The sequence below is a fragment of the Muscardinus avellanarius genome (genome assembly GCF_963383645.1).
Source record: "Muscardinus avellanarius genome assembly, chromosome: 3".
NCBI lineage: Eukaryota > Metazoa > Chordata > Mammalia > Rodentia > Gliridae > Muscardinus > Muscardinus avellanarius.
In genome coordinates, this window is record NC_137788.1 from 104,457,906 (window position 1) to 104,471,368 (window position 13,463).

General features: G+C 39.8%; 1 pseudogene across 1 annotated transcript; it reads left to right on the forward strand.

The window, feature by feature from the left end:
* Nucleotides 1–2,850: 2,850 nt before the first annotated feature.
* LOC308260197 (protein fem-1 homolog B-like) lies at nucleotides 2,851–12,447 on the forward strand (annotated as a pseudogene). Its single transcript has 5 exons — nucleotides 2,851–2,959; nucleotides 4,102–4,241; nucleotides 5,746–5,846; nucleotides 9,713–9,778; nucleotides 10,724–12,447. The product of its transcript is annotated as a protein fem-1 homolog B-like (transcript).
* The last annotated feature ends 1,016 nt before the right edge of the window (nucleotides 12,448–13,463 follow it).

Consider the following 13,463-nt stretch of genomic DNA (forward strand, 5'->3'; position numbering starts at 1 on the left):
ATGTGACTCAGTTCTGACCCAAGTGCAAGCAGGAGAGGTGTGCTGGGAAAGTTTGTTCTCACTTTTAGATGAAAAGCATATGGATCAGGTCAATCTTTTTCTCCCGGTGGATGGGAACCAGGAAACATGTAGACTTGACTTCTAAAACAGCCATCTCACAACCATGATGTGAATCGGGTTTAAATGAGACAGCCATTGTGGATGGCAATGTGACTGACACGAGCCTCCCAAGATGCTGCTGCATCTCGGGGAAAAGTAAGTGTAGCATGGCTCCGGGTAGACCCAATCCATGTTGTCTCTGTCTCTTACCAGCAAATTACTTCATCTCTCTCATCCTGTTTTCCCATCAGACCAAAGTAAAAGGAAGAAAAAAAGCATTACTGAGATCTCATTAAGTGTCAGGTACTTTTCCAGCTCATTTTGTCCACTCACTAAACGTTCACATGCACTTTGCAGGTGGGCAAGCTTATCACTCACATTTCAGAGATAAGAGAACAAAAGCTTGGGAAGGCTGAATTTTTAGCACAAGATAGTAAGAGCCAAAGCCAGCATTCTAACCAGATTCTGTCCAACGCCAGGTTCACACCACTCATCTGGAATGAAGTATGATTTGAATTTGGATCCCTAGAATTTGCCATAAGAACATATCTTAGTGTTTAATGCATGCATGTTGAATGGATGTGGACTCTTTGTCTGCTTCCTGCCAGCATAGAAATCGAGATTTTTCCTTTTTAGAGCAGAGAATTACTGAGATGATTGGGGAGCATAAGAACTCCAATTGGAGGCAAGTTCTAAATTTTAACTGAGGAGCTCTAAGGTCACTACGCCACCAGGTAGTAGTCTACACAGTGTCTCTGCAAACCAAAGCCATGCTTTCAGCTACCAAGTTAGGGAATTATAACCAGACCACTGAGGACATAGACCTCTCTTTATACCCAAATGAAGGGAAAGAATCAAAACTTTTTTTTTTTTTTGGTGGTACTAGGGATGGAACCCAGGGGCCTTCTACCTCCGGGCTACACTCCCAGACCTATTTTATATTTTATTTGGAAACAGGGTCTCTTAAACTAGCTGAGGCTGGCTTCGAACCTGTGCGATCCTCCTGTCTCAGCCTCCGAAGCGTGGGGATTACAAGTGTGTGCCACCATGCCCAGCAAGAATAAAAACATTTTTATATGCAATACCAACAAAATAACAAAACACAACCTTACTGGGAAGAATTTATTGTGATTATCTTCCATTGAGAAAAGGTAGAGTCTGTTTAGATTTAGCATTTTAGTATTTATTAATTTAGGGTGTCAGGAAATAAGATACTACCTCATAATGTTCAGCTCAACTTGGTCATAAACCAATGTTTTCATACTTCATTACAAATGTTTTATATTAGCTAAAGCAATCAAATCAGTGCTGGTGGAGCCAGAATGGAAATAAGTATGAGAAGGGAGCCCAATGTTCATGAATGGAATTCGTGGAGCACCCTGGGAGATGCTGGAGCCCTGTCACAGTCTGAGGTCACAGCACTCATTGCTACATTCATTCTGTTTGGATGAGGCACCAGTCCCCATCCTGCTCTCCCAGTTATCCCTGGACCAAAGCCTTGGCAGAGACTCATATTCATCTGAACTTTGGTCTAGTGGGAGCCATTAATGCCTCATTTGTCAACTATCACATCCATCCCTAAGGGGAGAGTGCCTCCATGTTGAAATTATCTTGTCCTGGGATCAAGGAAATAGGCAGTCAAAGCCATTTCTGTCTTTGTCTACTGACCTAAAAAAGAGGTCTCGTTACTATTTTATTAATGTTTTGGCTATAAGAGATGCCTGATTTGATCAGATTATGTTGATAGGTCAGAGGCATTCAGAAGATGCTGTCTTTAATTTCTTTGAATATTCAATGCTAATATATCTTCCACCATGAAAGATGAAATCAACAGAAGATAACCACATGGCTTTGACTTCAATTTTTGAAAAAGATACTTCAATAATCACATGCAGGTGGGGCCAGACTCTTTCACAGTTATGAAGTTCCTTCTCCTCTTGGGTCTTCTGGCAATATGGTGTTTTACGCTATTTTAGCAGCTGTATTTTGAAAACTATGACTATTTTTCATTCTGTCTATTGTGCCCTCTTTTAACCACTCAATCAGGCTGATGTTTAATTTCTAGGTTTTAAAATCTTTTATTTGACTAACAGTTGTACCACCTTGGCTTCCCCTTGGGATTTGCTTCTCAGGGATTACTCTGAAGAATTTATTATTAATAGGTTCTTTCTGGCTAAAATTTTTTTTATTCAAGCTGATGCTATTTAATGCTTTCCCATTTCAAGCTCTGCTACCCCTTTTTAATTTGTGCTTCACATGTTTAATGTGACTTTATCTCTTATTCTCACACAAATATCTAAAACATATATCTCACCATAACTGATATGTTAAGATTATTTTGTTTTGCTTACTTTTTCCACAACATGTGCAGAACTGGAGAAATGCCATATAACTTCAAAAATAATGTGATCATTACCACATTTGAGATAGAATAGAAAAGCTGATGACAGCAGCAGTCATGGTCCATCTATTCTCTGTTCCTCACAAGATCTTCACCTGGCCCTTCTTTGATAAGCCACTGAGCATGGGTTATGAGTCATACAGGTCTGGATCCAAAGGCCACACTACATACTAGTTCTGTGACCTTGGGGGAATCTTTCAAGTGTTCTATGTTTGTCCACATAGGGCAAGTTATGCTGCAGTAACAAACATCCTCAAAATCTCAATGACTTTAAGCAAGAAAGATTTATATCCAACTGAAGCAAAGTCGGTTACAGGTCTGGGCAACTCGCCAGCACAGCTGTTCTCATGATGCCTAAGCATCAACCCTCCACATCTGCACTGGCTTCCCAGATCACTGCAGCCAAGGAGAGATCAAGTGAAGAGTTAAACATTACTGACGAAGTATTCCTACTCAGAAGTAACACATAGCACTTGTACTTACATTTCATTGGTGGAGATTCATATGACCACAACTGATATCAATATGGCTGAGAATAACTACATCTACATGCCCAGAGAGAAAACAGAACTGAATAAGAGTAAATACTAGTAATACTACATTCTCTGACCTTCACTTTCCTCATTGATAAGATGGGGAAAATGTTTAGCACAAGAGTTTTTGTGACAAGTTGATACAAATTGAGATGCTCAGGATACAAACAATCAAATAGCTTTTGGCTTTTATTATAGATTACTATATGTTATAATGCAATAGCATGCATATAATTTATCTCTATAGCATTTTGTTTGAAAGTAATAGGAGTACTATAAATAATTCTATGCAATATTTCCAGCAAAAGCACTATCATTTATAACTGTTATTCGAACCACTTGAGTTCAAGTTATAATTCTTTGCATCATGCAGAGAAAAGTGCGAAAAGAATTTATATCAAAATATTGGCAAAAGTTATCTTTAGTTGTGAAGTCATGGATGACTTAGTTTATTTTCTTATAAATTCTGATATTTTTGAAAAAAAATTTTACCATGAACACATATTATTAGGAATAACAGGAGCCAGGGATTATCCCCATAATCCCCATACTTAGGAGGCTGACACAAGAGGATCACAGGTTCAAGGCCAGCCTCAGCAACTTTGACAGGCCCCTCAGTAACTTAGCGAGACCCTGTTCAAAATGAAAAGTAAAATAAGTCTTGGAGTATAGCTCAGAAGTAGAATGAATAAGTGAATAATAGAAATTTAGAGCCTCTAATTTTGCCAATGAGAAGATAGAGGCCAGAGTGGTTGTCTGGTGGCTAGAATAGCATAGCTACTTGGTGAGTGGACCAAGAAGCCTGGTAACCTTCTACTTTCCTTCCCTAGCACATACACCTGCATCTCCCAGAACTTAACTTTGGGATGGATGGGGCAGTGTAGGTAAGCACCTGCTTTTCTCTGTTAGACTTGGTAGTATCACGCCGATTCATTCTGCATCTCCTGACATGTCTTTTCTTCAGAAACTCATGACCTCCACATTTGTTCATCCACCATTACCGCTCCATCTGCATGTACCTGCATCACACTGACTACTCCCTCCTTCCTGAACTACTTCTGGTTTTAGTCAGCATTCTCATCACTGTCATCAAACACTGGACACAGGCAAAACCTAAAGGGAGGAAGATTGATTTTCTTATGAATCTGGAGAGTTCAGTTCAATTTATACCACCTGCAAAGAAGGAGCCAGGGCTACAGGTCCTGAGGGTATGACGGTGGGAAGCAGAGAGAGCTCTTACACACACACACACACACACACACACACACACACACACACACACACGGCAGTACCATGTACACCCACATGGCTAGGCCGTACCTAGCCATGTCCCAGGGACCCACCTCTGAATATGGCAGACAGCTAGTTGAAGGACCATTAACTAGTATCTTGGCCTATTTTCTGCTGCTATAACAGAATGCTGGGGACTGAGTAAATTATAAACAAAAGAAGTATATTCATCTTATGGTTCTGGAGGCTTCTTAACCATGGGTAGTCAGGTCAAATAATATCTAAAAGTTCTTCTAAATCACAGATCTTTGGCTCTTGTGGGAGGATCTGAGACAAAGAGGGAGAATCACAAGTAATGCAGCCTGCAAACAGAAAAGAACAGATTTTATAGAGAGTGTACCATGGAACATGCATGTTCTCTGCCCAGTGATCTATGCACACAATTAGTGATTACTATCAGCAGTGTTATCATTCAATACAAAGCAAATATCACATATAAAATGTACATAAATGTATTTCTATCCAAATAGTGAATCAATTAAAAATGAGAGTGTATTCACATGTCTAAATATATTTTTCCATGTTTAAATAAGAGAGCAGTTCATTTTCAGCTCAAAAGCACTTTTATAGCTCCCTCTGAAAGATGGGGTGTTTTTAAAAACCTGTTTGGCCTTTGTAGAGAGAAGAGGGAAATTAAATATATGGAGCACTATTTGAACAACATCAAGGCTATGATTCAAGAAAACAAAAGGCAGGAAATTCGAAGTTGAGGTGTGATGTGTTATCCTCATTCCAGCTGCTACGTCCATTCACAGTGACAGCCGAGAAGAGAACAGAACAGTTTTAAAATATATTTACTTAAGGGAAAACATAGCAAAGATCTTTCATCCTATTTATGGGAGAAGGGATTAAACACTGACTCATCAGAGTGTCTTAAAAACATTTTACAAGTTCAGAAAATATTTGCTAATTCCTGTTTTACTTACCATATGTAAATCAGCTGTGCTGTTTGGAGGCCGATTTTTTAGAATCCGATTGGGTTAAGTAAATCTGCTAGATTTCTTTTTGACTTGTAAGGGATGGGGTTGAATGTTCTCTGTAAGTGACCATATAGATGAAGCTGAGCAAGGACTAGAGGGATATAAATTACAGGGACAGTGCCGTCCCTTCCTCTTAGCGCTGGTGAAGAGAACAGGACATGACCAAGGGCTGAGTGTGTCTATCCACTGTCCAGTGGACCAACTCTATTGTATGTTGGCCAGTGGCTGCTCATTTAGCTCAAGGTTTTGTTGTTAGTGATGTAGCCTAAAACCCCACCTTGCTCAAAGGGGACAGCAGAGAATAATTTTGAAGCTATAGACAGAAATAGCATGGAAGAATCAGACTATGATGGAATTGAAAACAATTCCAGAGTCCACCTGGAAGGACACATGTATCCAGTTGTCCAGTCATAGGTGTGGATTTGCCTTGGTCTATCCAAAGCCTTCATTTGGCCCATCCAGCCTCCTCAGCATGGAGTTTAAGGAGACCTGCAAGCCATCCCAGGCGGACTCCGTGGCCCGTTGCCTCTCAGTCAGCTGCTCGTATTCTACACAGTAGCTACACTGGGCTGGCCACACTCTGACTTTGCTCATGTTGTTGATTCTTCCTTGATGTCCTTGTATCCTTTTCCATCTAGCAGTTCATCCTTACAACCGTGTTCACAATGCTGTCTTTTCTGCCTGCTCCAAGCCCAGGCAGCACACACACCGTTTGACTATGACTTGATTCCATGTTGTTCTCACCTGGTATGTTCTAGGCTCCTGGAAGATAAGAAGCATGTCTTTCAGGTTATTTACTTATTGCCATTATATTGTATTTGTTTTAGTGTAGTCATCAGAGTGCCTATTGTATAGGAGGCCTGTATTATGTACTTTATTTTTTACTTATACATTTATTTATTTATTTATTACTTTATTTATTTGTGGGTATAGAAGGTAAGATTTTTTTTAAATTTGGTGCATTATAATTTTACATCATATTGGGGGTATAGGATGTCAGACAAGTGCATGCACACAACTCTTGGTGCCCTCCCAACTGGGTCCCTCCCCATCCCTGCACATGTCTTTGATATTGGAACTGGTATTTTTGTATACATTCATAGCATTATTTGAACTATTACACTCTTTATGACTTTATCTCCCTTGCTAATAACCCTCAGTCATTTCCCTGTAGTCGCTGTTCATGGATCTGATGTTCTTATTTCCAAATATCTCTCTAATTCCACATATAAGAGAAAACATTCATCTACTCAGTTTTTGAGACCGGCAGCACTTGCTTAGTATGATATTCTTGAGTTTCATCTATTTTCCAGCAAATGGCATAATTTTGTTCTTCTTTATGGCTGAGAAAAAATCCATTTTGTGTATATACCAACATTTTGTGATCCATTTATCTGTTGATAGATATCTAGGCTGGTTCTATAATTTGGCTATTGTAAGTTGTGCTGCTATGAACATGAATATGCAAATACCATTATACTATTCTTATTTTATTTCCTTAGGGAAGATGACCAAGAGTGCTGTTGCTGGGTTGTATGGTAGTTCTATTCCCAGTCTTCTGAGAAACCTTCACACTGATCTCCACAGTGGCTATACTAGTTTGCAATCTACCAACAGTGTAGTAGGTTTCCTGTAATTATTATTATTATTATTATTATTATTATTATTATTATTATTATATTTGTGGTACTGGGGCTTGAACCCAGGGGCAGTCCATCTCCAAGCTATACTCCCAATCTTATTTTATTTTTATTTTGAAGTAGGGTCTCACTAGGTTGATGAGAGTCTCACTACTTGCTGAGGCTGTTCTTGAACCTGTGATCTTCCTTTCTCAGCCTTCCAAGTACTGGGATTTTAACCAGGTGCCACCATGCCTGGCTGCTGCTGCTGCCGCCTCTCCTCCTCCTCCTCCTCCTCCTCCTCCTCCTCCTCCTCCTCCTCCTCCTCCTCTTCTTCTTCTTCTTCTTCTTCTTCTTCTTCTTCTTCTTCTTCTTCTTCTTCTTCTTCTTAATTGTGTTCTTAATGATTGCCATTCTTACTGGAGCAAGATGGAATCTCAGCACAGTTTTAAATTGTATTTCTTTGGTATTGTGATGCCTCCAGCATGGTTCTTATTGCTGAGAATTGCTTTGGTTTCTAGGTTTTTGTTTTTCCAAATAAATTTTATAATTGATTTGTTTATGTCTGTGAAAAATGGAATAGTATTTTGATTAAAATTGCATTGAGTGTGTATATCACTTTTGGTAGGATGGACATTTTGATTATATTTATTCTACCTATCCAAGAGTATGGGTCTTTCCATCTTGTAATATATATATATGGCAAGCTCTTATTGACTTGAAGACCCACATAGACCCCAGTACAATAATACTAGGAGACTTCAACACACTCCACACACCATTATATTGGTCCTCTAGACAAAATATTAGTAAAGATACTTTATACTTAAAGAACACTATAAATCAATTGGATCTAACTGACATTTTCAGAATATTCCAACTAACAACAGTTGAATATACATTATTCTCAGCTGCTCATGGAAGCATCTCCAAAATACATTATATTCTAGTCCACAAATCAGTAGTAGCAAATTTAAAAAATTAATATAATCCCCTGCATCCTCTCAGATCATAATGAACTGAAAGTAGAGATCGTCAATCAAAAGATCCAGAAGAACCACACAAATACGTGGAGACTGAATATTATACTAAATAAAGACTGGTGGTACTGGGGTTCCTGGAAGCCCTTCTACCTCCGGGCTACACTCCCAGACCTATTTTTACATTTTCATTTTTGGAAACAGGGTCTCCTAAGCCAGCGCGCGGCTGGCTTCGAACCTGCGCGATCCTCCTGTCTCCGCCTCCCAAGCGCAGGGATTACAAGCATGCGCCACCACGCCCGGCTGGGGGGAGAAATTTAAAACTCCCCAGAATCAATGAAAATAGAGACACAACATACCAAAATCTATGGAACACTCTGAAAGCGGTGTTAAGAGGAAAATTTATAACAGTAAGTGCCCACATGAAAAAAGAAGAAAAAAAAAAAACAGAAGGACTTAAAATAAACAATCTCATGCTGCACCTCAAGGCCCTTGAAAAGCAGAGACAAACTAACCCTTATGCCAGCCAAAGGCAGGAAATAATCAAAATCAGAGCATATACTTTACATAAATAAATGAATGATACAAGTAAAAGAACTGTTAATTATCCTCAGGTGCACTTAGTTACAAGTAAAACATTAATGTTATGTTCAGCGGTGTTTGTTTCAATTCATTAAAGCAACTTCCATAAGACAACGCTTTCTGGACTCCACTTTTTTCAAGTATCAGTTTATCCATTGAAATTATGCGCCATAACCTTTTTGTTGTGGTGGTGGTACTAGAGAATGAACCCAGAGAGTTCTACATTTGAGATACATACCCAGCCTTTTTTCATATTTATTTTAAAAGAGGATCCCACTAAGTTTCTGAGACTGGCCTCAAACAGGATCCTCCTGTTTCAGCTTCCCGAGTACTAGGCTTTTAGGCATGTGCCAACATGCCAGGCTATGTTTTATAAGCTTTTTAAAAAGAACTCTTGGGCTGGGCGTGGTGACACATGCTTGTAATCCCAGAATTCGGGAAGCTGAGACAGGAAGATTGTGGTGCGAGGACAGCCTCAGCTACTTAGTGAGGCCCTCCGCAACCTAGTGAGACTCTGTTTGAAAATAAAGAATAAAAAATAGGGCAGGGGGTATAGCTTGGAGGTCAAATGCCTCTGGGTTCCATCTCTAGGCCCGCAAAAACAAACAAACAAACAAACAAACAAACAACTCTTGGAGAACTAGGAGGAATTCAGTAATATTGCAGTAGCATGGGGAGGTGTTTTAAGAGGGGATTACCACACTGTGGATGTACAGGTGCACCCTACTTCGAGGGGAAAGCCCCTCTTCACGGGAGGGCTTGGTACCCAGCACATGGTGCAGTGTGCAGCACATGACAGCCCCCACTCATCAGCAACTCAGGGTTATCTCCACTCCAGAGAGTAGCTTTGTTAAAGGTCACGTCCTTTCTGGGCCAGTGACCGAGTGAGGTAGGAGAGTAAAAGCTCTATTGTTTCAGTCCAGCCTGGGCTGCTCTTCAGGGCAGTCTGTGCTCTAGAGTCCCCTGGGCTTTGGTCACACCTCTGTTGGGATCACATTGTGGTTTGTCTTCTCTGCTTCATCTTGCTCTTTCTCCTTCCTTTCACAAAGACCCCAGAATTCCCACTCTAAGTTCTGTCTGATTGGCTGCTTTCAGATAATACAACATGCAACACACAGAAAAGAGGAAGTGTTTTTTCTCTAGTCAAACAGGGAAGAGTGACTTGTAGGAATCTCAGTGGAGGCTGAAAGGCTCTAATCACTCATGTCTGGGTGTCTTATCCAAGCAGGTACTGCAAAAGCCCAGGTGTGGATAAGGAATATTGGTATTTTACCATTGTGTGGCACAATCAGAAGTAAGTGTTGAGACAGCGTTCCATGCAGACTGGAGGATAAATCCTTAATTGAGATCATAGACTTGGGGACCAATCATACCTCCTTAACAGTGGAGGAAAACTGGATATGTTATTGAAACTATCTAGGAATCAGTTCTTTCATCTCAAATGCTTACTCTTAAGATTGCATGGGCTAGTGCATCTAAAGGACTTATCACAGCGTCTGGCACAGTGATGGGTCATTACAGCCAGGGCCATCATCCATTCTGTCCCCTCTACTCACAGGAACCTTGATTGCATATGTTGTGAGCCTTTCTAGTCATATACAGTTACATATAAAGAACAGTTCTATAATCTCCAAGATAGATTCCTTATTCCTCTTTGCAACCAATCTTTTCCCTTACTTTTGATCCCTGGAAATCACTGACTTGATTTCTGTCACCATAAATGAAAGTAGAACTCATAAATCTCGACTTCATGCAGAAGACTATATAACATATAGTAATTTGTGTTAAGCTTCTATCTTAGCAAAATATTTTTGAGGTTCATGCATGTCAACATATGTCTCAGAAGCTTATTTCTTTATGTTGCTGAATAGTATTCCCTTGTATCGACATACTATAATCTGTTTATTCATTCATGGGTTGGTTGTTTATTTTTTCATAATTATGGACAAAGCAGCCATAAATATTTGCCCCTAAGTCTTTTTGTAAACATGCTTCCATTTTTCCTGAGAATAAAAATACCTGGGTTGTGTGGTCAGTGATATTTAACTTCCAACCATTTCCAAAAGGGGCTGTGCCATTTTGAATTTACGAACCTTCCAGTTGCTCTAGATTTGTGCCAAAACTTGCAGATATTTTTAAAAAGTTTTGTTTTTGTCTCATCTCTGCTTTGTACGCTGATGGACCCCAGGATGCTGGATTCACCAAAATAAAGCTTTTGCGATTGCATATACGCTGGTAGTCTCTTTGAGGAAGAACTCCTGACCCTTTTCATTTGGAGGTTCCACCGAGATCCCCCTCACAGAGACCCCCTGGGGTTGAACTTTGGGGACCGATTGGATTGGTATGTCATTGATGGTGCCACTGCTCTTTGGTGTACTGCAGGACCAGGACATTTTGGAGTTGTTAAACTTCTAGTCAGCCATGAATCATACCACAGTAACTAATTCAACCCCCCCTGCAGGCAGCATGTATCAATGGTAGACTGGACATCATGAAATACTTGGTTGAAAATAATGCCAACATTAGGATTGCCAACAAGTATGACAATACCTGCCTGATGATTGCAGCATATAAGGGACACACTGATGTGGTCCGGTACCTCTTAGAGCAGCGTGCTGACCCCAGTGCTAAAGCACACTGTGGAGCCACAGCGGGGCAGTTCGCAGCTGAAGCTGGGCACATAGACATTGTGAAAGAGCTGATAAAATGGCGAGCTGCTATAGTAGCAAATGGCCACAGGACGACACTGTGGAAGGTCGCTGCCGAAAGCTGCAAAGCTGATGTTGTTGAACTGTTGCTCTCTCATGCTGATTGTTACTGAAGAAGTCGGATTGAAGCTTTGGAACTCTTGGGTGCCTCCTTTGCAAATGACTGTGAGAACTATATCATGAAGACATACCACTATTTATATTTAGCCATGTTGGAGAGGTTTCAAGATGGTGATAATGTTCTTGAAAAAGAGATTCTCCCACCAATCCATGCTTATGGGAATAGAACTGAATGTGGAAACCCTCAGGAATTGGAATCCATTTGGCTGGACAGAGATGCCTTCTTCACATGGAAGGTCTTATTGTTCGGAAACAGATTTTTAGGTGCTAACAACATTGATGTTTCCCATCCCATCATTTACAGAGGGGCGGTTTACATGGATAACATAGAATTTGAGCAGTATATCAAGCTGTGGCTTCATGCCCTGCACCTCAGACAGAAAGGTAACAGGAATACCCACAAGGATCTTCTTTGATTTGCTCAAGTCTTCTTATAGATGATACATTTGAATGAAGCTGTGAAGGCCCCAGACATAGAATGTGTTTTGAGATGCAGTGTTTTGGAAATAGAACAAAGTATAAACAGAGTAAAACATATCCCAGATGCTGATGTCCACAATGCTATGGACAATTATGAATGCACTCTCTATACCTTCCTGTATTTAGTGTGCATCTCCACCAAAACACAATGCAGCAAAGAAGATCAGTGCTAAATTGATAAGCAGATCTACAACCTGATTCACCTTGACCAGAGAACTCGTGAAGGTTTCACCTTGCTGCATATGTAGCTGTCAACTTGCTGCATGTCAACTCCAGTACACCAATGATGTCTGCAGCTTTCTAAACCCACTCATCACAAAGCTCCTGCTGGACTGTGGAATGGAGGTGAATGCTGTGGACATGAGGGGAACTGTGTCCTTCACTCTATTGTCCAGTACAACAGGCCCATCAGTGATTTTTTGACCTTGCACTCTATCATCATTAGCCTCATTGAAGCTGGCACTCACACTGACATGACAAAAAAGCAGAATAAGACTCCACTAGACAGAAGTACGACTGGGGTATCTGAAATACTACTTAAAACTCAGATTAAGATGAGTCTCAAGTGCCTGGTGTCTGAGCAGTTCAGGCTACTGACATTGACAACAAAGACCAGATCCCCAGAACTCTTGAAGAGTCTGTTGGATTTCATTAAGTGACTGGATAGGTAAACTCGTTTAACATGGTGCTAAAAAGTAAAGGACTTTAATCACAGATAATAGAATTACATGTTCATAAATTCTACTTTTCTTTCCATCACCTTTCCTTTCCTTTCAACCCATCCTTTCTTATTTCTGTCTTTGGTCTTTTGCTTCATATGGAAATTTATTTCAAATGTTTTAGGCAAAGCCACATTGTGTAAGTTTAACAGGTGTTTGGCTATTGGTCACTTAACTATTTGTCTTTTTTTTTTAAATAAATGAATATAACTACTTTGTTTATGTAATAAGGGACATTTATGATTTCAAGTTGGGAATGTTTTAAACAGTTGCCTACCAAAGTATTTCTATTAAGCCTATGTCAGCATGTTATCCATGCAGCAGTTACAAGGATTTCATGAAGAAAAACACCTAAAAAGGAATATTAAAAGTGATGGGAGATCCAGGTGTTCTGCACATGTCACACTGCTGTAGATAGTTTTCACTCTTCCATTATGTATGTGGAGAGATGCAACACATTTTAACATCCGGAGGACTTAATAAAATATAGCTTCAGATTAATCTGAAAATCTGCTAACTTAATAGATACAGACTTACAAAGTTAAATCCATTGACATTGTTGAATTATCCTGGTTAGAGTACTCAAAGTGGTAATAATCTTATATAAACTTATCATAAAATATATATGGAAATTAAAAGAAGGACTTCCAAGGAAGAAAGAAACTAATTGATTGGCTATGGAGAAATAGAAGCTCTAATACATTGTTGGTGGGATTTCAAGTAGGTGCAACTACTTTGGAAAACAGTATAGAAGATTCTCAGAAGAAAATCAAACTTACCATATGATTCAGCAGTACCACCTCTGGATATCTATCAAAAAGAATGAAGGACTTCCGGGAAGATGGCGATGGAGAAAAGCAGCGTTTACGAGTCCTGCTAACAATCGATCTCTATTACCACAAAATCAGTGCCTTTCATGGCCAGAAAACACCATCAGCAGAGAAATAAAAAC